The sequence below is a fragment of the Anabrus simplex genome, chromosome 10 (genome assembly GCF_040414725.1).
Source record: "Anabrus simplex isolate iqAnaSimp1 chromosome 10, ASM4041472v1, whole genome shotgun sequence".
NCBI lineage: Eukaryota > Metazoa > Arthropoda > Insecta > Orthoptera > Tettigoniidae > Anabrus > Anabrus simplex.
The window spans coordinates 107,866,983-107,888,462 of record NC_090274.1 but is presented as its reverse complement, the minus strand read 5'-3'; the positions used below and the strand labels follow the sequence as shown (position 1 = coordinate 107,888,462).

The following is a 21,480-nucleotide window of genomic DNA, read 5'->3' as shown; positions in this document are numbered from 1 at the left end:
GATGCACAGGAAAACTCCAACCGGCAGTAAACATAATGGCCAGTTCCTCTGCTGAAAATCAGGACAGAAGCCGCAAACACCGCCTATTTTGCAAGATAATAAGTTGGACTTGTGGTTTCTTGTTGACAGTGGAGCAGATCTTTCTATTATCCCAGGATCCGAAGGTGATAAGTTAGACAGCAGTTTTTTAATTATATGTTGCGAATTAAAGTTCAGTATCAACTGGAAGTGCGCAACCCCCTCTAGGGACATGAAGACCTTGACGTCGGTGTGGGGGCTTGTGTGCTTTTTGATCCCGAGGACTTTGCCATACTGGATACGCCTCGGTATAGGGCCAGACTAACAAGGTGTCCCCGAGAGGTGTCTGTGCTCTCGGTGTAGGGCCAGACTAACAAGGTGTCCCCGAGAGGTGTCTGTGCTCTCGGTGTAGGGCCAGACTAACAAGGTGTCCCCGAGAGGTGTCTGTGCTCTCGGTGTAGGGCCAGACTAACAAGGTGTCCCCGAGAGGTGTCTGTGCTCTCGGTGTAGGGCCAGACTAACAAGGTGTCCCCGAGAGGTGTCTGTGCTCTCGGTGTAGGGCCAGACTAACAAGGTGTCCCCGAGAGGTGTCTGTGCTCTCGGTGTAGGGCCAGACTAAAAAGGTGTCCCCGAGAGGTGTCTGTGCTCTTTATTCTTCATCACTATTTCTACCCTTCTATTCGCACCTTCTTAAATTTCATTCCTCTTCCTGTCTAGCGACAATCTCTGCCTCGGGTAGAATAGGTTAGTATGGAGGTTTTATCCTCCCCACCCCCCGTGGGTGGGGGTGGTAGAATAAAACCCACGGTATCCCCTGCCTGTCGTAAGGGGCGACTAAAAGGAGCCTCACGGACTCTGAACTTTGGAGCGTGCGATGGCGTCCATGGGCCCCTTAGCTGAGTCCTGGCATTGCTTCCACTTGCTTGTGCCAGGCTCCTCACTTTCATCTATCCTATCCGACCTCCCTTGGTCAAGTATTGTTCTTTTCCGACCCCGAAGGTATTACGCAAGGAGGCCTAGGGAGTCTTTAATTTTCATGCCCTTCATGGCCCTGGTCTTTATCTGGCCGATACCTTCGTTTTTCGAATTGTCGGATACCTTCCATATTTTCCCTCTGATTAGTGTTGTATAGAGGATGGTTGCCTAGTTGTACTTCCTCTTAAAACAATAATCACCACCATCACCACCGGAGGTGTGAAAGTCTTGAATCTTGACTTGGCCCTGCAATGATATATAGAAACTCCTAGAACTGATCTTTCGCGAGATCAAGGAGGCAGGGAATAAAAACAAGCAATAATAGTAAAAATAAAGAAGAGAGCACGCATGTACATTCTTTAATAAATAGAATGCTTTTTATTAAGACTAGTTTATTTAGTTTTAAATATATTTAAAAATAACGTGCATCAAAAGTGACAAAGCAGATCTGAAATGATGTTCACAGGAGACTTAGAAGCTTTCAAAAATTGTGAGTATTGAAATAAATATAATTAACCCGATTAAAGCCATTTATGTATTACAAAAATAAAGCTTATTTATTATTACAACAAAGCCGAGGTTTCCGCCAAATTATATTGGCCATCAAGTGAAGTTCTGTTCCTGACACCTATCATACAAATCCTTTTAAGAACGTGGAAGTCACGACTGTACTATCCACTGCCTCCCCACACACTGGACTCAGGTCTCCCATGGCACAGCGCGCCGAACCCTGAGTCCAGTTAATGGGAAGGCCATGGATAGCATGGTCGTGACTTCCACGTTCTTTCGAGAATTTCCATGGTCACTGTCAGAAGCAGAACTTCACAAGCCCTGATGAAGGTCAATGTAATTTGCTGGAAAACTCGGCTTTATTTTAATACGGTTTGGTTCAGTAGACTAATAAATAAGTGGCTTTAATCCAGATAATTATATTTGTTTTAATACATTGAACCTACGTTTTGTGAATATTATTTATTTCTTAGAATAGTAATTTTAACTTTACAATTACCGTGGGCGACCTGCGCCTCTGGATATTGGGGATGATGATGATAATGAGGATGAAACCCGGTGCCGGCACATAGCCTACTCCTTTCGAATAGCACCAAGGGGTGTGCTGAATGCTTTACGTCCCCATCCGACGTACGAGTCACCATCAAGAGCGTCATATGTACTCACTCCATACGAGCACTGCGAAGAGATTTGGAAATGTATCCAGGCTGTTTGCATGCAATCAACTCTATCAAAGGCCTGAACTACGAGCTGTTCCTCAACATTGAAAGGTTCAAGCAGTTGTTTCATAACCTCGCTGAGACCATAGGCTGTCGTATCAGTAACATTTTCAAAGGAAAGGAATCTTTCAACAGGCTTATTGTTCTTAATGTAACGCAATATGATAACAAATTGACTTTGGCAAGTAATGTCTGTTACTTCATCTGTCTGCACAGAAACGAAAGTTGCAGCGTTGATATCTTTGACCAAGTCTTCAATGTACACTGACTTAGCAAATGTCATGGGATAGTCACCTAATAGCGTGTGGGGCCTCCTCTGGCCCTGCAAACTGCAGTGAGACGCCGTGGAAGTGAGTCAACAAGTCCCTGGTAGTCCTCTGGACGCAGCTGACACCAAATCGTTTGCAGAGCGGCCGGCAATGCTGGTCTGTTCGTGAGTGCAGGATCCATGGCACGGAGCCTGCGTTCCAGGACATCCCAGATATGCTCGATAGGGTTTATATCGGGGCTCCTGGGTGGCCATGGCAGTCGTTGGACCTCCGCTGCATGTTCCTGGAACCATTCCCGGACGACGTGGGAGCAATGTGGCGGCGCGTTATCATCTTGAAACACTGCAGAACTGTCTGTGCGCTGGAAGGCTAAAAATGGGTGGAGATGGTCTCCGACCAGCTCAACATACCGCGTACCATTCAAAGTCTCTTCCAGAACAACTGGGAGGCCCATTCCATACCAGGAAAATGCACCCCAGGCCATAACAGAGACACCAGCGCCCTGGACCACACCTTCGAGGAAGGCGGGATCCATTGCTTCATGTGGTCTGCGCCATCGGCATGGTGCAGTTGAAATCGTGATTCGTCCGACCATATCACGTTACGCCATTGTTCCAGTGTCCATCCCTGGTGACTGGCGACGAATGCGCGTCGTTGTGCCCGATGACGTTGGGTTAACAGTGGCACCCGTGTGCGGCGCCGGCTCCCATACCACATAGGACCCATGTTCCTACGGATTGTCCACTGGGAGACGTGTCTAGCACGGCCTGTGTTGAATTGAGCCGTGATATGTTGCACGGTTGCCCGTCTGTCACTATTGACAATCCGTCTCAGATGTCGACGGTCACGGTTATCCAGAGTGGCTGGACGGCCGGCCGTTCGTCTGTTGTGGACGGTGATACCCGCATTCAACCATTCACGATACACCCTGGACACGGTTGACCGCGTGAAGCCGAATTCCCGCACCACTTCCGAAATCGCACTTCCCATCCGTCGGGCACCGACCACCATACCCCGTTCGAACGGTGTCAGCTCACGACGACGTTCCATGTTACACCTGTCACATGCACAGCCACTGCTCACAAGGTCTCCTATACAACTGCCGCTGGCACAGGGGGCGTGTGGTGCGCAGACAACACGCCTGCGCATCAGATCTCACTCCCCTGAGACTACAGTTTCTTCAGGAGGCAATTTCGAAGTACGACGTGAAAAATACGCGGTCAGAGGACGGGACAGTGAAGGTGAAACGAGGCGACAGGAAAATTCGGGTCACAAATCTCCAAAAAATAAACAGCATTAGTTAATCATGAGCCTAAGCTAAAACTAGGCGAACACTGTAATAATTCATTAGGAAAACACCTAGAATTTGTAAATTTTATTAAATTTTATCGATCACTTAGATTAGGCTTAACTAAATTCCAGGGACCTAGTTCAGTTAATATTTAGAAAATGTCAAGATGGGTTTTCTTAGGTTAAACAAAAGAAATGTCTCTAATAACGCCAAACGCAGACCGGTCAAACTACAACCACCCCTTCCCAAACCACTGCTGGCTGCCCCCAGAGACATTCCACCTGTACCCCCAGGCCCTCTGCAGGTGGGCCACGTGAACACACAGAGCCTTCTTTCCCATTTTACTGAATTCTCAGACATATTCTCTAACAAAAAACTTCCATGCCATATTAATATCCGAGTCGTGGTTGAAACCAAGTGTCCTTTCTTCACTGGTACGTATGGAGGGTTACACGCTGATAAAAAACGATATAGCAGGAAAAGGTGGGGGGATATATCTGCGCAAGGATATGAAATTCAAAGAAATGCGCGAAACACCAAGCGAATTTCGAAACGGGCCGGAGTTTCTATTTATTGAATTACAAATCCGCAGTGTTAAGTATTTACTGGATGTTGTGTATCGTGCACTGAAGACGAGATATATTAAAGACCTGAAGGAAGCACTGCAGGACCCAGGTATGAGAATGTTATTTTAATGGGTGACTTTAATACTGACATGATAAAATGTGACTCTGGTGAATGTAGACAACTAAGGAACATGCTTACCTCACTCAATATGACGATCCTTCCCCTGAATCCTACACACCACATAGCTACCTCCCATACACTACTGGATTTAATTATTACAAGCAATACTGACAGAATGCAGACTTACGAACAACAGCCAGCTCCCGGACTTTCCCAACATGACTTTATTTACTCAAAATACTCACTGAAATGCCCCTAATATGAGCCTAAAAGAATTTCTTATCGAGATCTCAAAAGCCTAAACGAAGAGGCGTTCTTTGAGGACGCACTCAAAACAGCGTGGCACAGGACATTGGCGACAAAATAACCTTGTTTAGCGAACTACTTTCGGGACTGTATGACAAACATACGGACAATACGAGTGAAACGAAAACCATCACTTTGGCTGAAGCAAGACATACGGGCAAAAATGGAGGAAAGAAATGCAGCTTACAGATATTATAGAAAAATCTAACCGCAGACAATTTCGACAAGAAGGCTACAAAGAAATGCGTAACACAACAACTCAGACCATCAGAAATGCTAAGATACGCCATACACATGACATCTTAAAAATAACAATTCTGCCAATGTTTGGAAAATTCTTCGGAACATTGGTTTGGCAAAAAATAAAACCGACGAAAACATCACTGACTTGCCATTAGACGAATTAAATAAATATTTATGTTCAAAAATTCACATACAGACGAACGAACTAAAAGGGAAACAATCGACAGACCATATGCGAAAAGAAAACACGATGGAGAATATTTTATTTTTCACGTATAACTCTTAATGACGCCAGAGAAGCAATTCATGAAATAAAGTCTGAGGCTACAGGATGTGACGGAATACATTTGACATTAATTAAAAGGTTCTCTGAAATTGTTCTCCCAACAATTACGCATATAATAAATACCTCACTCATGACAGGAATCTTTCCCAAACTATGGAAAAGTGCCATAATACGACCGATAAGAAAAATCAATAATCCAACAAAACCCGAAGACTTTCGACCAACTTGCATACTTTCCTGTCTTAGTAAAATATTAGAAAAGGTCGTTCACAAGTATATAACAAATACAATTTACTCGACAAATACCACAGCACTGCTAAAACTTACAAATGACATTCAAGTACAAATGGACAACGGAATGACTTTCCTTGTACTTTTAGACCTGATTACTGTGTGGACAGCTGAGCTACAAGCACCAACATTTTCTTCAAGCGCACTGACGTGGCTGCACTCCTATTTAATTGGGCGGCAGCAGTGAAAGTATCGCACTGGGAACAAACTGAAGTTGGCGTAGTTCAGGGCAGTGTTCCAGCACCACTGCTATTTTCACTGTACTTAAATGGCCTACCAGAACATGTAAATATCATTTCTAAGCAGATGACATTCAACTATATATACATACAAACCCGAAAGACATCCAATCAGACATTAACAAACTAAACGAAGACCTGGAAAATATAAAAGACTGGACTAAAAATAATTATCTAAAAGTCAATCCATTCAAATCCCAAACAATCATAATAGGGTCCAAAAATAATCATACCAACCTGAAAAGTGTTAAAATTCCACCAATCCTATTCCACGCAACACCAATACAAATAAATGAAACTGTAAAGAACCTTGGCCTCATTTTCGACAAGTACTTAAACTGGACGGAGCACGCGACGAAAATATGCCAACGAGTATTCTTTCCTTTGCACTCCCTTAAAAGTTTACAGGATCTCCTTCCACTAAATACGACAAAGATACTTGTTCAAGGCTTAATTCTACCGATCTTCGATTATGGTGACGTGATATACAACAACCTAAATACCACACATAACGCTAAACTTCAGCCGCTTAGGTGCGGCCAGTATCCAGTATTCGGGAGGTAATGGTTTCGAACCCCACTTTCGGTAGTCCTGAAGATGGTTTTCCGTGGTTTCTCATTTTCACACGAGGCAAATGCTGGGGCTTCCCTCCCACTCCTAGCCCTTTCCTGTCCCATCGTCGCCATAGGACCTGTCTGTGTCGGTGCGACGTTAAACAACTTGTAGGAAAACTTCAGCGGGCTTATGCGTCCGTTTTGTATTAAATACGGCCAGGTATCACCCTGTCTTGTACAGCTGTCGTGGTTGTATTTGGCGGACAGAAGAAACCTTCACTCTGTTTCGCTTGTTCACAACGTCCTCAGTACAGACACACCACGTTATCTGAGAATGGATCTTAAATACTTATCATTCTCAAACAGTACAACTACAAGGTCAGAGTCCTCTTCCCAGTTGAGCTTCCCAATTTATCGCACGACCGGTTACGGCAACTCATTCATACGCTCCTGGAATTCCCTTCCGGTTGTAATTAGAGATATACATGGTAGATATGTGTTTAAAAAAGATGTTATAAATGGTACACAGACTTACAAAAGTTATCTTTTGTTTATAACTATTATTTAAGTTTAATTCCATAATATATTATATGTAATTAGGAATCTTAATAATCTGTAGTTTGTGATTTAGCTTAACAGCAGGCTTCATAGCCTGAGCCACGCCATATAAAATAAGTCAATAAATAACTAAATACTTTATGCTTCGTAATTATTGGCCTTGTGGTCGTAAATGAAGATTATGAAGAGATTGTGGTTTTTTCGACGTAGCTGCCAATAAATTACACAACAGACAAGAGTACTTCCTAGAAACAAACGTAATTCATTTGAAGAGCCTCATCGTATATGAACAGCTTTCATGGAACCGTGATGCGCTATTTTCATGACAATCGAACGATACAAACTTGTATATGGAAATTGTAAAGTAAAACCCCGATAAGACGCACTCCTCGGTCACTGGATATTCCCCATAGGAAGCCATTATAAAATACCTCGTTATATCAGACTTCGCTCCCCTTTTTCGAGGGAATATTCTTCGGCTCATTTTTAGCAAAGTTGAGAAGAAATGGAAAATGTTAGTCCTTCGTCTGAAAGCTGAAGAAAACTGTGAACCTCACGCAGGTGAATATAAGGGGGCTGGGCTATAAGCAGCTTCAGGTAGTTCCATTCCCTGTTTTAGATGGCACTGGAGGTTATTCACAACGTGTAAATAGCTGTAGGAAGGTTCTCTAGATGGCAGGCAAATAGGCATAAAATGAGCGATTTTAATAGTTAAAGGCCGTTTGCCTCGAAGTAGTTCAAAGACTTACCTCAATCAGTGGGCCCTTTTGACAAAGAATTAGTCATTTAATGTCAAGTATTATGGAGATAATATTGCTGATTTGCATCGAATCCGTCTTTACTCAATCGATTAACCTTGTTCGAACGCATATCGATAGTTCCCATGATGCTAATTGTGTTGTTTGAATTCCAAGTGCCCTTGTTTTTCCCTTGTGCTCGTTTATTGCAAATATAAGTTCGTCAGTCCTGAAATACTGTATTTCCTGTTTAAACACACCTCAGGCGCTGGAAGCTGATTCATTATATTAATGTACTTCTATATATTTCCTGTCGCAGTGCATTTAATTCTGTTATTTTTATTTTCACGTGGTACTTGGAAACTATGTGATACCCATATCTTGCGTGCTGTCTTGCTTTTGAAGGGACGTATTATTTGTCAGCTTTGTGTCAATCAGTCATTACAAGATAAAGCTACTTTGTGGTGTGGAACGAGGGGTATCGGACGGTTATTGGTAAGTGCTTGAAAATAAACATATGTGGGAATGGACATCGTCAAAGTAGGTGAGCGAGGAATGGGGATGGTGCAGCTGTGGCGAGCGTCACTACGGCGGAAGTCACTTCTCTGCGCTATCTGTTGATAATAATAGTAATGCATTGCACTCTCTGATTGGGGCCTGAACTACGATGCCCATCTGGCTTGGAACCGAAATTGCATCTCTATCCTATTATATCGTCTTTGCTGTGAACTTCACCTCGAGTTAGTTCACATTCTCGCCACGGGAGTGTAGAGGCGAGGGGAAACCAGTTGTTAGATACCAAAGCAGAAATCGTGGACAGAGAAGTGAGACAACATATTGAACCCATGACCTTTGTGCCCTAAGAACATTATGCATAAATTAACAATTAGATTAAAAGTTGGATTCTTGATAGCATGGATTTGACACGTGACGAGGGAGTGATTACCTTCGGTCCCACGCTCTGGGGTACGTGACATCAGCCACACGTGTCGACGGCGGAAGAATCTCAAGTCATTTTTGTGAACTATTTCAAAGCGCGTGTACATGGCGTGACCCAAGCCAAGTCAAAAAATATAGTGCCTATCAAAGGGGGTCAATCATCTCACAAATCGAACCCGTATAAATTTTAAATGTCCATGAACACTACCGCCAGAAATGTAGCAAGCATGTAGTCACTTTCAAAATTCTTGAAATTACAGTTAAGTCAGAAAATTTATAGAAAATTTCTTGGCGGCAAAGGGAGATATCCGAAGAGAGGGGGTAACTGCTATAAATATGACGGGACGCCATAACGAAGTCTCCTTCTCCGCCATTTGTGATACAAAGCGGACGAAAAATTGTTGAGCTGCTCTGCGAAATCAAACAACAAAAGTAGACTGAGTTCAACTGCAGATTTTAGCCATTGTGGCTAGGTCTTGACTCCATGAGGAGATAGTATTCTTGAGTGAAATAATTGTACCAGATAGGACGGTCAAAGTACTGAATAAATTCTAATGTGATTAAGTAATTCGTGTGCGGAAATAATTATAGTCCATCGTGTGCGCTCAGCAAACAAGTGAAGGGTATTTTCTTCTTTTAATGCTTTATTACAGGAAACCTGAAGAAATGTAATAATGGCTTGTAAAGCCATGAATGTAAAAATGGCTAAATAAAATGCCAGGGTCGCAGGTGAGCCCTATGACGAACAATGGTGTACCTACATAAGGTAATGTGACTTTCCATCTTACTACCCTTTATATCCTGTTTCATGATCTCTAAAAGTGTATTTGAATGGGGACATACGACGCAGTGGTCACCCCTACTAAGTTTTGTAAATGTGAGAATACGACTAAAAGAGTCATTTGTTTTATTTTCCACTTGGATATATTTTTGAAGTCTTGCGAGTGCCGTATAATGTTGTAAAAAGTTATTGAATAGGGTTTCGAAGTGATATCACGTAAAATGTAGATCGTCATCCGTGTGAGTGTACTGTCTATATTTTGTGATGTCAAATTAAGATGTTCATTCGACGTAAAATTTTTCCTGTCTGCAATTTGACGTTAATAATGTAGGAATCCATGGTTACTCATTTTCAATCGAGTGGAAGCGCGCTGTCGGGTGAGAATCTAGGGTGATGGTCACGAAGAGAAACGTTTTTCTAGGCCCATTTTAAACTGTGTCTGACTGACAATAAAAAGATCTAGTAGAATGTTTCAGTCATTGTTTTGTAAAAATCAAGCTATTAAATACGATATCATTTATGCGAAGTTATTCATGATTAATGCATTGTGCGATATTAGACGTCGAGATTTCTAGTAAGGATTTTATTCCAGTTCTTTGTCGATGATAATTGTGGAGCTGGGAAACAGAGGTTAGTTTTGTTGATATGAGATTTGTGAATCAGGTTGGACCTGTCATTGAAGCCGGGACACGGAAGCCCGAGGAATGTTTTATATGAGTTGAGATGAGATGTGCGAATTAGGTTAGAGTCCTGTCATTGAAGCCGGGACACGATAGCCCGAGGTATATTTTATAATGTTGGGAATGGAAATAAATACATAGAAATCCATAGCGGTATTAATTGGCGACGCGTATAATTAGTGTGGGCATCTTGAAGCATAATCTGTGCATTTTTGGTGGTTAGAATATCGTATTTGTTTAATTATGTCGGCAGAGTTTAAAGGTGAGCATTTTGAGAAGCCAGTCAACTGGAACAAACCAGGTGTTTTATGTTACTGCCAAGCGAACTTGGGGACGAGAGGCCTCAGCTGTGAAGGTTACACCATGTGATAACGGGACAGGCGTGGAATTGAGATTGTACTGTAGTCTCGGCCGGGGAGAATGTTAAAATGCTGGATTTAGTTGAAATTCATAGCCGGTAATAATCTGAGTATTGTGAAATACTGTAAAATTTGTTTAATTGGGGACGTAATGAACATTTGAAACCATGAACTTCGAGTATAAGGAACAGAGTAACCAAATTCAGGGTTGTCCAAAATATAGAGCGATGGCTGTGATGATTGGTTTGTCTGTGAGGGGTGTGCAAAATTCATAAATGGTATGACGAGATATGACATCGTAATTATATGGCGAGTTGTTTGGTTTGTACGTAGATTATTAGGATATCCAAGTATTAATAACGGTTAGGACTAGATTAGATTTTAAAGTGTGAGATCATGAGACAAGATATATAACTGGACATGAATTATGTAACAATTCTTTTCCAGCCACATAAATATCACAAGATTGAATTCACATCACAGCTGCGTAGGAATTTGTGAAGAAACCAGAGTCCGCGGAGATAAAATTTACTGTTCTTTAACATTTCGTTAAATCATTTAAATTTATTTAATTATTAAATTCAGTGAAACAACTTTAATCAAGCGAATAACTTGGAGATGCATTCTGGAAATTTTAGTTTGTTTTCTGGGGAATATTTAAATGTAAAGTAACGATTAAGGGGACATATCCGAAGGAAATGGATTTTACTGCCACAAAGTTTGTGAGCATTGCTATTGTTGTAATTATTGAACTTTGATTGATTGAGCAGAGAATGTGCTGGGGATAGTAAAGTGGAAACTTTGGTCATCAACCGATGTAACTTAATTGTGTTTAGCCTTCAGCCTAGAAACTTGGATGGTCAGGGGTTCATCAACCTCAGTGACTTAGATTAGGGCCATATGCCATTGTAGCATCATTTTCCTTGCGGTCATCATCCACAATGACTTTAAAGTAACTTAGAAGTTTAGATGTCGGTCCATGACATAGACGCAGGTCACATCGATTCAATTAAGGGTCCATGCCGTAGAACCACCGTGTGGCACACACCGATTGGACGGCCTTAATTATATCCAGAGTCCAGAGTTCGTGTTACGAGGGCTGGACCATAACGAATCACTATGATGGTACATGTGGTCTCGCATGGAAGCCGAATTTAAGGATTTCCAGACTTTCCTTTCTTAAATGATTAATAATTGAGACAATGGTTTCTAGTATGAATGCCCGTCAGGCAGTTACGTTAAAGTCTCACACCAGTGTTCTGACCTTTATGTAAAAATGATTGTGGTGTCCAGTGGACACAATTGACTTCTATGATACCGTTGACATATCAGATTGCTTCAGAATTCTCCTGAACAAATAGGAATCTTTTAAACAGACCTTTCATTCCAGTAGATAGATTAGAATTACTGAACCCTACCTTTACCTCAGCAAGTGACGAAGAACCCGATACGACCCAAGAGACAGATCTCATGAACTTTGCTGATAGGTAAGAAAGGTAGGTATTCCTCAATATGGACCAAAGGGTTCAATATCTATTACTGGACAGATCCGGCTCCATGGCCAAATGGTTAGCGTGCTGGCCTTTGGCCACAGTGGTCCCGGGTTCGATTCCCGGTAGGGTCGGGAATTTTAACCATCATTGGTTAATTTCACTGGCACGAGGACTGGGTGTATGTGTCGTCTTCATCATCATTTCATCTTCATTACGACGCGCAGGTCGCCTGCGGGAGTCAAATCAAAAGACCTGCACTTGGTGAGCCGAACATGCCCTCGGACACTCCCGGCACTAAAATCCATACGCCATTTCATTTCCTGGACAGATCTGAGATTGCAGCACCAAGATCCGACGCTACCAGACATTTGCAAGACGAGCAGTGTTATACGCACCAGAAACACCGAGCTTGAGGAATACGAGGACTGGAGAAACTAGGATAGGCAGAAAGATCTTTGGATCTATTAAAAAGGAAGAAACATGGAAGCTCAGAAAAATGAAGAAGTGCATAACAATGTGGGCAAAGTAACGGACTTCATCAGGTCTCGTGTTCCGTATGTCTGACAGCAGATCCTAACACAAGTTTGGAATCTCAAATGTACCAAGGAGTGGGTGATGATTTGAGGCTGAGCGGGATAACGGATCAAGGTGTTCTAGACAGACGCATCTTTAAACAAAAATGCAGGATTGGAGGGTTCCTGAAGATGAGATCAAACCAGCGAAACGACTTTCCTAGTCAGAGGACAGAACGAAGGACATGTGGGCAAGGATAAGTAAACAAGGATGGAAACCTAAATAAACATGGTCCAATGAGGGCGTAACGATGTTAAAGCAATAATGTAATTTGCTTTACGTCCCACTAACTAGTTTTACTGTTTTCGGGAATACCGAGTTGCCGGAATTTAGTCCCACAGGAGTTTTTTACGTGCTAGTAAATCTACCGACACGAGGCTGACGTATATGACCACCTTCAAATACCACCGGGCTGAGCCAAGTTGGGATCTGAAGCACTGTTCAGTATATTGAAGCTCCTCTATATACGAGCACTCTAGAGGCAATCAACTAATAAGTACATTACTTCAATGTAGTCACACACAGCCCGTCTTCTGGTGGAGAAATAAACAAACCTATACACCTAGCCTTTTTGAAACTTAGAGACGGCTTTTGACAGCTTGTTTGGAAAGCCCTCCGACCCCATAATATTCCAGAAACCTATGTCCGATGGACCCAACGTTTCTATGTCAGAGTCACCAGCGTGGTTCACTGTCCGGTACGGACCTCACCCTCATTTCCTATCAATGTCGGGGTTGATCAGGGTTCGGCACTGTCACCTCTCTTATTTATCCTATGTATGGATACAGTAACAGCTGACTTACTCATACTCATGGACCATCTTATATGCAGATGATGTGTTCCTTGCGGATCAGTCCCGAAGGAATCTGGAACATTATGGGATCAACATTTACTAGTCACAGTTGACTATTTGCAAGGAAACGGTGCTAGCTAATAAAAAGACAAATACAATACACAAGGAGACAGAAATGTTTAAGAAATATTTAAACATTTCTATCTCTTTATGCATTATAAAGGTTTTGCATTGTTATTAGCTTTTGTTGTGTTCGACCACTGAAGTGGTGGTAGGGGATTCGGTTGGGAGGGTGAAAAGAAGTGAAAAATGGGGTGAATTTTTAAAATGAGTGTATCTCAAAACCTTAACACGTTACAGACCTGAAAACTGCTGCAGTATTTGGAATGTCTTTTAAAAATGCACGAACACGTATTTTTTGTTTTTGGGGTTGAAAAGAAGTGAAAAAGTAGTTGAATTCCTTTTCGTGAGGATATTTATTTCTCAAAAACTTAAGATGTTACAGACGTTGAAATTGGTATTTGGAATCTCCTTTAAAAATAACCATGCATTTTTTAAAACAATCCACTTAGGTGGAGGGTGGGGGAAAGACTGACAAGGGGGGTTAAATTCCCTTTATGGGGATACTAATATCTGAAAAAGAGAAGTTCTTACAGACGTGGAAATAGGTATATAGAATCTCCTTTTTATAAAAACATGCTTCTTTTTTCGAGTTAAAAGAGTACTCTTTCTCACATGTAGAGTTCCATGTCGCATGTTTCAAAGTTCATCTTAGCTCCGAAAGGCAATACCACGAACGTCGTTTACAGAGAGGTTCTGCGGTAAAAGAAACTCAGTACTTCGGTGAGTATTTACACTTTAGGGATTTTCAGATAATGTCTTAGTGCTGTCCGGGGGAACAATTACTTTTATCAAATTACGGAATCCACGTGAGCGAAGCCGCAAGTAACTGCTAGTTTTTAATATAACGTCAATCTCTGTGCCAGGAAGAGGGCAAGAAAATAAAATAACTTTTTCTGAAGATTGAGAAAACAGAGACAATAATGATATTGGATTTTACGTTCTACTTACTACTTTTATAGTGTTCGGAGATGTGGAGGTACCGGCAGGAGTTCTCTTGTGCGCCAGTAAATCTATCAACACGAGGCTGACGTATACCACCGGACTGAGACACCCGAGCTACTCAGGCTTGTGTCGCACACTGACCTGTACTCCTGCAGCGCGCCGTGACAACTACAGCGAGCTACCTCACGTCGCTACCAATATAGCTAGTATTGGTGGGGGGCGCCACTAGACTCCCCCGCCCCCGTAGGCAACCGTCCTCTATATAACACTAACCAGAGAGAAAAAAATCCACATCCTAGGGATATGAGCTACGAATATTACCAAAAACAAAACAAAAAACCAAACCCCACGGCAATTAACGCCTTTGGCCTTGGCCTGCCCAGCGATCGCTGCCCAGCCCGAAGGCCTGCAGATTACGAGGGGCCGTGTGGTCAGCACGACACATCCTCTCGGCCGTTATTCTGGGCTTTCGAGACCGGGGCCGCCATTTCACCGTCAGATAGCTCCTCAATTCTAATCACGTAGGTTGAGTGGACCTCAAACCAGCCCTCAGGTCGAGAGAAAAGTCCCTGACCTGGCAGGGAATCGAACCCGAGGCCTTCGGGCGAGAGGCAGGCACGCTACCCCTACACCACGGGACCGGCAGGCTACGAATATTAGGTAAATATAATAAAGTATGAGAATATGATCCTTAATTATTCCTAAAAATTACAATCCTCTTCTTAAACATCGTTATCCGGTCGATTAGATTAGCAGATTGCCTTTTTTGTACCACTACGAGCGCTAATGCGTGTCAATGCATTGTTTGACTTAAGCACCACTACGAGCGCTAATGTGAGTCAATGGATTGTTTGATTTAAGCACCACTACGAGCGCTAATGTGTGTCAATGCATTGTTTTATTTAAGCACCACTACGAGCGCTAATGCGTGTCAATGCATTGTTTGACTTAAGCACCACTACGAGCGCTAATGCGTGTCAATGCATTGTTTGGTTTAAGCAGCACTACGAGCGCTAATGTGAGTCAATGCATTGTTTGATTTAAGCACCACTACGAGCGCTAATGCGTGTCAATGCATTGTTTGATTTAAGCATCACTACGAGCGCTAATGTGAGTCAATGCATTGTTTGACTTAAGCACCACTACGAGCGCTAATGCGTGTCAATGCATTGTTTGATTTAAGCATCACTACGAGCGCTAATGTGAGTCACTGCATTGTTTGATTTAAGCACCACTACGAACGCTAATGCGTGTCAATGCAATGTTTGATTTAAGCACCGCTACGAGCGCTAATGTGAGTCAATGCAGAGTTTCAATTAATCTCCACTACGAGCGCTAATGTGAGTCAATGCAGAGTTTCACTTAATCTCCACTACGAACGCTAATGTGAGTCAATGCAGAGTTTCACTTAATCTCCACTACGAGCGTTAATGTGAGTCAATGCAGAGTTTCACTTAATCTCCACTTCGAGCGCTAATGTGAGTCAATGCAGAGTTTCACTTAGGCCTAAGCCCTTATAACTACATTCATGTGGACATTTTTCAAAACTCAAAAAATGCGTGAGAGAATTGAACATTAAGGAAAGTTAAATTGGCTAGGAGTAAACGAGTAAAGAAACAAGCGATATTGAGCGGTTTTTCGGGACCTGCATTTAGGCCAGAAGTGATTTTCGAAATTTGTTTTTTAGTTTGATAGAGCCACCAAGACTCACAATTGAATGGGTGAAAACCATAACGGTATAAGTAACATTTTGGTCATTCAGAGAAAAAGACATTTAAACATCTTCAACACTCATATAAAGCATGGTATTTGTAGTTATACCACCCATCACTAGAGCGCAGAATATTACCGCTATCACTTGTATCCCCTGGTTGGTGAAAGGATACATCCTCCTGGAGTTACATCCTGCACTTAACTCATTTTTTAAAGAAATGTCACTTATACCATTATGGTTTTCACCCATTCAATTTTAAACCTTTCGGGGCCCTTTAACCCTTCAACTTTCGGCACAATTGAGAAAACTGCTTAATTTTACGTTTTTCATAGAATGGGGACCCGTACCTTGTGTGCTAAGGAATGTTTTCAACATTTAAAATGAACTTGACAAATTGTAAAAACACGTTGTTGTTGTTTGATACAGCTGTCCATGCTACCCTATGCTGTGCTAATCTGTTTGTCATATTCATACCTTGGTCTACCCCTACACTTCCCTCAAAAACCAACTGAGTAAGTCCTGGGTGTCGTTAAGATGTGTCCTACCATTTTATCTCTTCATTCGTGATTCGATCGACCTATCTCACCTTCAGCATTCTTCCGTAACACAACATTTCAAAAGCTCTTTTTTCTGAGCTAGTTATTGTCCAAGTCCAAGTGAGCAAATTTCTTTTATTAAGAAAGCTCTTCCTTGCTTGTGCTAGTCTGCATTATGTCCTCCTTATTTCTGCCATCGGCGGTTATTTTACTACCCAAGTAACAATATTCATCTACTTCCTTTAAGACTTCAGTACCTGATCAAATATTACCCGCACTGCACTCCATTACATTTCTTTCGGACTTATACTTGTACTTGACTCTGTCCATACCAATCAACAATTTCTCCAGATCTGGAAAGTCGAATAAAATAACAATGTCATCAGCAAGTCTCAGAGTTTTGATTTCCTCTCCTTGGATTCTGATTCCTTTTCCAAATTCCTCTTTCACTTCCTTTAATGTCTGTTCTTAAACACTGAAAATGTCCGGCTCCGAGGCTAAATGGTTAGCGTGCTGGCCTTTCGTCACAGGAGTCCGGCTTCGATTCTCGGCAGGGTCTGGAAGTTGGTTAATTTCGCTGGCATGGGGACCTGCGAGTATGTGTCGATTTCATAATTATTTCACCTTCATCGCGAAGCGCAGGTCGCCTAAGGACGTCAAATCACAACACCAGCACCTGGCGAGCCGAACATGTCCTCGGACACTCCCGGCATTAAAAGCCATACACCATTTCCATTTACTGAAAATAATGCGGGACAAACTGCGACCTTGCCTCACTCCTTTCTGGATTGCTGTTTGCTTTTCAAAGCCCTGGATTCTTGTCAATGCAGACTGATTTTTGTGCAGATTGTAGATAATCGTTCTCAGGGTCTGATCCCGATTACCTTCAGAATTTCAAATCTAGATCTACATCACGTACGGGTTTTGAAAAACAATACATTAGAAATGTTATGAAAAGAAGCATTTGCAAAATGAACAATTCAATTTAATCTATAAAATCTTTGCCATGATTAAACTTATCTTCGTGAGAGCGGTTTTTTCACTGGTGTACATCTTATACAACTTAGAATTTAGTTAACAAATTTACTGGAAACATAAATGGAAATTAGGTGAGAGATAAGGCTTTTTTATTTTTAATGTTCTTAATACACCACCATTCAAATATTCTCACTCCACACCAAGTTATTCATTCCAAGATATTTTGCTTGGATGTTTTATTAGCGTCGTGCAAACACAGAAAATGGAGAACATGAAGTGTTAATTTTACAAGTCGTGAACAGACGTCATGGGAACAAAAAGAACGAGCATAATGGCAGGGAAGAAGGAAAAGGCGACACAAACATGTACCTACCTCTCGAAACATGACTTGTCCTAGTGCCTGTTCTACAACTCTCAGATAAACGTAGGTTTCAGTTTTACAAACTAGAAGTTAAATATTTTCTCACGTACTACCAACAGATTTTTAACGACGGTATTGTTATGCGGAAGATGTAGTAACATTTTTATAACTTAGGTAATAAGGTTACTGAAAATATAGTGAAATTTAGCGCGGCGGTTTATGTGTTCCCTGGTGTTTTCGTTTGTTTAGCGCCTTTCCTTTTGGAATTGTATTACTAAAGTCCAATATCAGACTCTTATTAAGCTACAATGTGGACGTTCGGGTGAAAAACAGAATTAGGCATAACATCTACACATACGAAGGAATGTTAAAATTAATTAACTATGTAACGAAACTCAGAAATTGTAGAAAATAAACAGACTGAAAATGTAACCTTTGCGCAAAGGTGAAGATTCAGCTTATGCATCTTATCGAATAATTCCTACCACAGAGTATAATTTTGCTTTGTGTCTAATACTATTTACGAGGATGCGCATTACGGCGAAAGTAAAGTTCATATTCGTAACTAATGCAGTGTGTGCGGTGTAGGATCATTAATTTTATTATTACCGGTAATTCAAATTGTTGTTGCAAATTTAATAGTAGCTAATTTCCTGTTTACAAGACAATGTTTAGTAACTGGCAATCATTTATCTCACTTTTGGTGAAAATACTTATTAGCAAGTTGTTATTAAGTCAAATAAATATAGCCTTAACGTCCTCATTCGACGGATGAATCTCCATGAACAACGTTTACTCCATATGTGCGTCGCGGATATATTTGGAATAGAACCAAATATTTTGAAACGCACTCTAGTGATTAGGAAATGTGTACTATCACCTCTAGCCCGCAAATGCACGGGTTGGGTCTCTGAGACCCATGCACTGGTATTTGCGACATTTTCTGATAGACGGTGATAGCTGCATAATTCTGGCTTCTGCTACCTTCCTGTTATCACCGGTGAAGTATTCCTGCAGACGAACATGGAAGTGATTGCTTTAGTACGTGAGCAGTGGTAAGTTATAGTGCTCTGTGGGCCTGTGAGACCCAACCCGTGCAGTCGTGTAAATCTTTTTTTTATCATAAGCATTTTAGTCCTTCAGTTTTAACGGTGTACATAATGAAGATTATAGGGTGTTTATATCTTAGCGTCTTGTCCTAACCCGTAGTTTGGCTAGCCTGGCTGTCTTTCACCTTAGTTCCTTGGGATTTTAGTACAGAGGTGAAACTGAAAATGGCTTGACCTGGGCAAATGAGTTCGTTTCTTCGTCTAAGAAAAAGGAATGTTATGATGTCAGCAATTCACGTGATATGGAACAAGTTTCCGCATTTTTGGAGGAATCATTATCAGATGATGAAATTTACTGTGGTTGTAGAGAGAACGTGCATCCCATGTCCGGAAATGGACGTGATTTCACAGTTGACAACTGGTTTACCCCGTACCCTATTGTCAAAAAAATGAAGCATAAACATAATATTACCATGGTCGGTACTGTTCCAAAGAATAAGAGAGTTGCCCAAAAGCTTTGTTGTAGCTGCAAAACGAAAACTTCACAGCAGTTTATTTGGCTTCCAAGAGGACATGACGTTAATTCCCTCTGTTCCAAATAAAGGAAGAACTGTTGTTTTGTATTCCCGTTTTCCTTGGCAACCGTAGAGAGGTGTTGTTTGAACTTCAGCAAATAGTTTGAAGTTGATTTACTGGTATATTTTGAAGAACTTTGTGCCTCCAGTCGCTACCTAGTACTTACACATTACGACACGCGTAGTCGTGTGCTCCGTGTTTTCAGTATTTGGTTGTGAGGATTCTTTTTTCTTGTTTTAGTGCTAGTGCCGTGTGTTATTATGGCTGCCTCCAGTGGAGGTGATAGCCTTTTGTTAGGAGATAAGTTAGTTGTCACGCAGGAGGAAGAAGTTCGGATGCAATACGAATCTTCTGGAAACCTGGCAACTCAATCAATTTTGACAGACTCACAATTATCACAAAATTCTAATTCTAATGGTGACAATGTACTGCCGCCTATGGAACGTGGACAGTATTCCCATTCACACCTTGGACCTTATATGGTATACGTTGAATCTCTGGAAAACAAAAATTTAGGGCAACTCCATCCTATGGCCCTTGGGAGACATTTTTATGAATGTAATATTTCCGTCCAGTCTATCTCCCGTAAAGGTCGTAATCGCCCACAAATAATTTTTAATAATGCGGGCCAAGCCAACGATTTTCTGTGCCACCGTCTGCTCACATCTCTACATCTTAAGGCATACATCCCGTCTTCTAATATTTTTCGTGTGGGGATTATTCGAGATGTGGATAAGAACCTTTCTGAAGACGACATTCGACTTTATCTTACTTCAACCGTACCGGTTAAAGCAGTACAACGTCTCAATCGTCGCATTGTTTCCAATGATGGTGTTGGTTATGTCCCCACTGGGTCAATTAAAATTACTTTTCGAGCCCAATAGTTGCCTACACAAGTGTCTCTTTTCCAAGTCTACTTGCATATTGAGCCTTTCATTTTTTCCCCTGTTCTCTGCAGAAAATGCCTCCGATATGGTCATACACAGGCCCAATGTCGTGCACAGGTAGCACGCTGCGGGAAGTGCTCAATGGAGCACGCCACCGATCATTGTACATCTCAGATTGCAAAATGTGTGTATTGCAAAGGCCCACATCCAACAGGGGCAATAACTTGTCCGGAACACAAATACCAACAAGAGATAAAGAAGGTCATGAGCACGGAACATATCTCATTTCAAGATGCTAAGAACAAGACTTCCCTCCCTCATTATCATCCGTCTCAAAACCCCCAGGATTTTCCCCCCCTGGTACCAGAACAAGTCTCTTCTTCCCCTGTTCAAGATTTTTCTAGAAAACGTAAATTTACACAAGTAATCCAGAAATCTGCCCCTCCGCCTTTGACTCCGGGTTATGATAGAACTGGTTATCTTGCCTTGGTACGCCCTGACCCTGGTTCTACGGGCCGGGTTCCATTATCTTCTCCTCCGCCTGCTACAACATCATCTTCTCTTCCCACAGCATCACCTCCCTCTACTTCGGGTCCTAGTTACCCGCCCCGATCCCACGACTCTCAACTGTTAATGCAAAGAAACCAAGTACATCAAGAAATCCAACAAATCTTATTCTTGCTTCTTCAGAATGTGGGAGGAGAGTCTCCCATTTCACCGGTAATTTATCAACTACGAGATCGCATCGCTCATATCCTTACCCTATATGATACGCGTTTTGCAGTGGAACGCTAGAAGTCTTTTTCATAAAAAACATGAACTTCAACTATTAATTCAGGAAACATGTGCTAACATCATTATAATACAAGAAACGTGGTTTTATGCAGACACCCTTTTTCATCTTCCTGATTTTCGTGTCGAACGCCTTGATACTAATGGAAGTGAAGGCCTTGCCATTTTTATTCATAAGTCTATTCCATATGTCCCCTTTCCTCTGACGCATTGCATTCCAA

At 41.8% G+C, this 21,480-nt stretch overlaps 1 protein-coding gene across 3 annotated transcripts in view; it reads right to left on the bottom strand.

Annotated features, from left to right (window-relative positions):
• Window positions 1-14,529, bottom strand: part of LOC136882337 (uncharacterized) — a 292,794-nt gene extending 278,265 nt beyond the window's left edge. For all 3 annotated transcript variants that reach the window (XM_067154928.2, XM_067154930.2, XM_067154929.2), the window contains exon 1: window positions 14,373-14,529. The gene's annotated coding sequence lies outside the window, so the exon portion shown is untranslated. The remainder of the gene's footprint in view (window positions 1-14,372) is intronic.
• Between the last annotated feature and the right edge of the window lie 6,951 nt (window positions 14,530-21,480).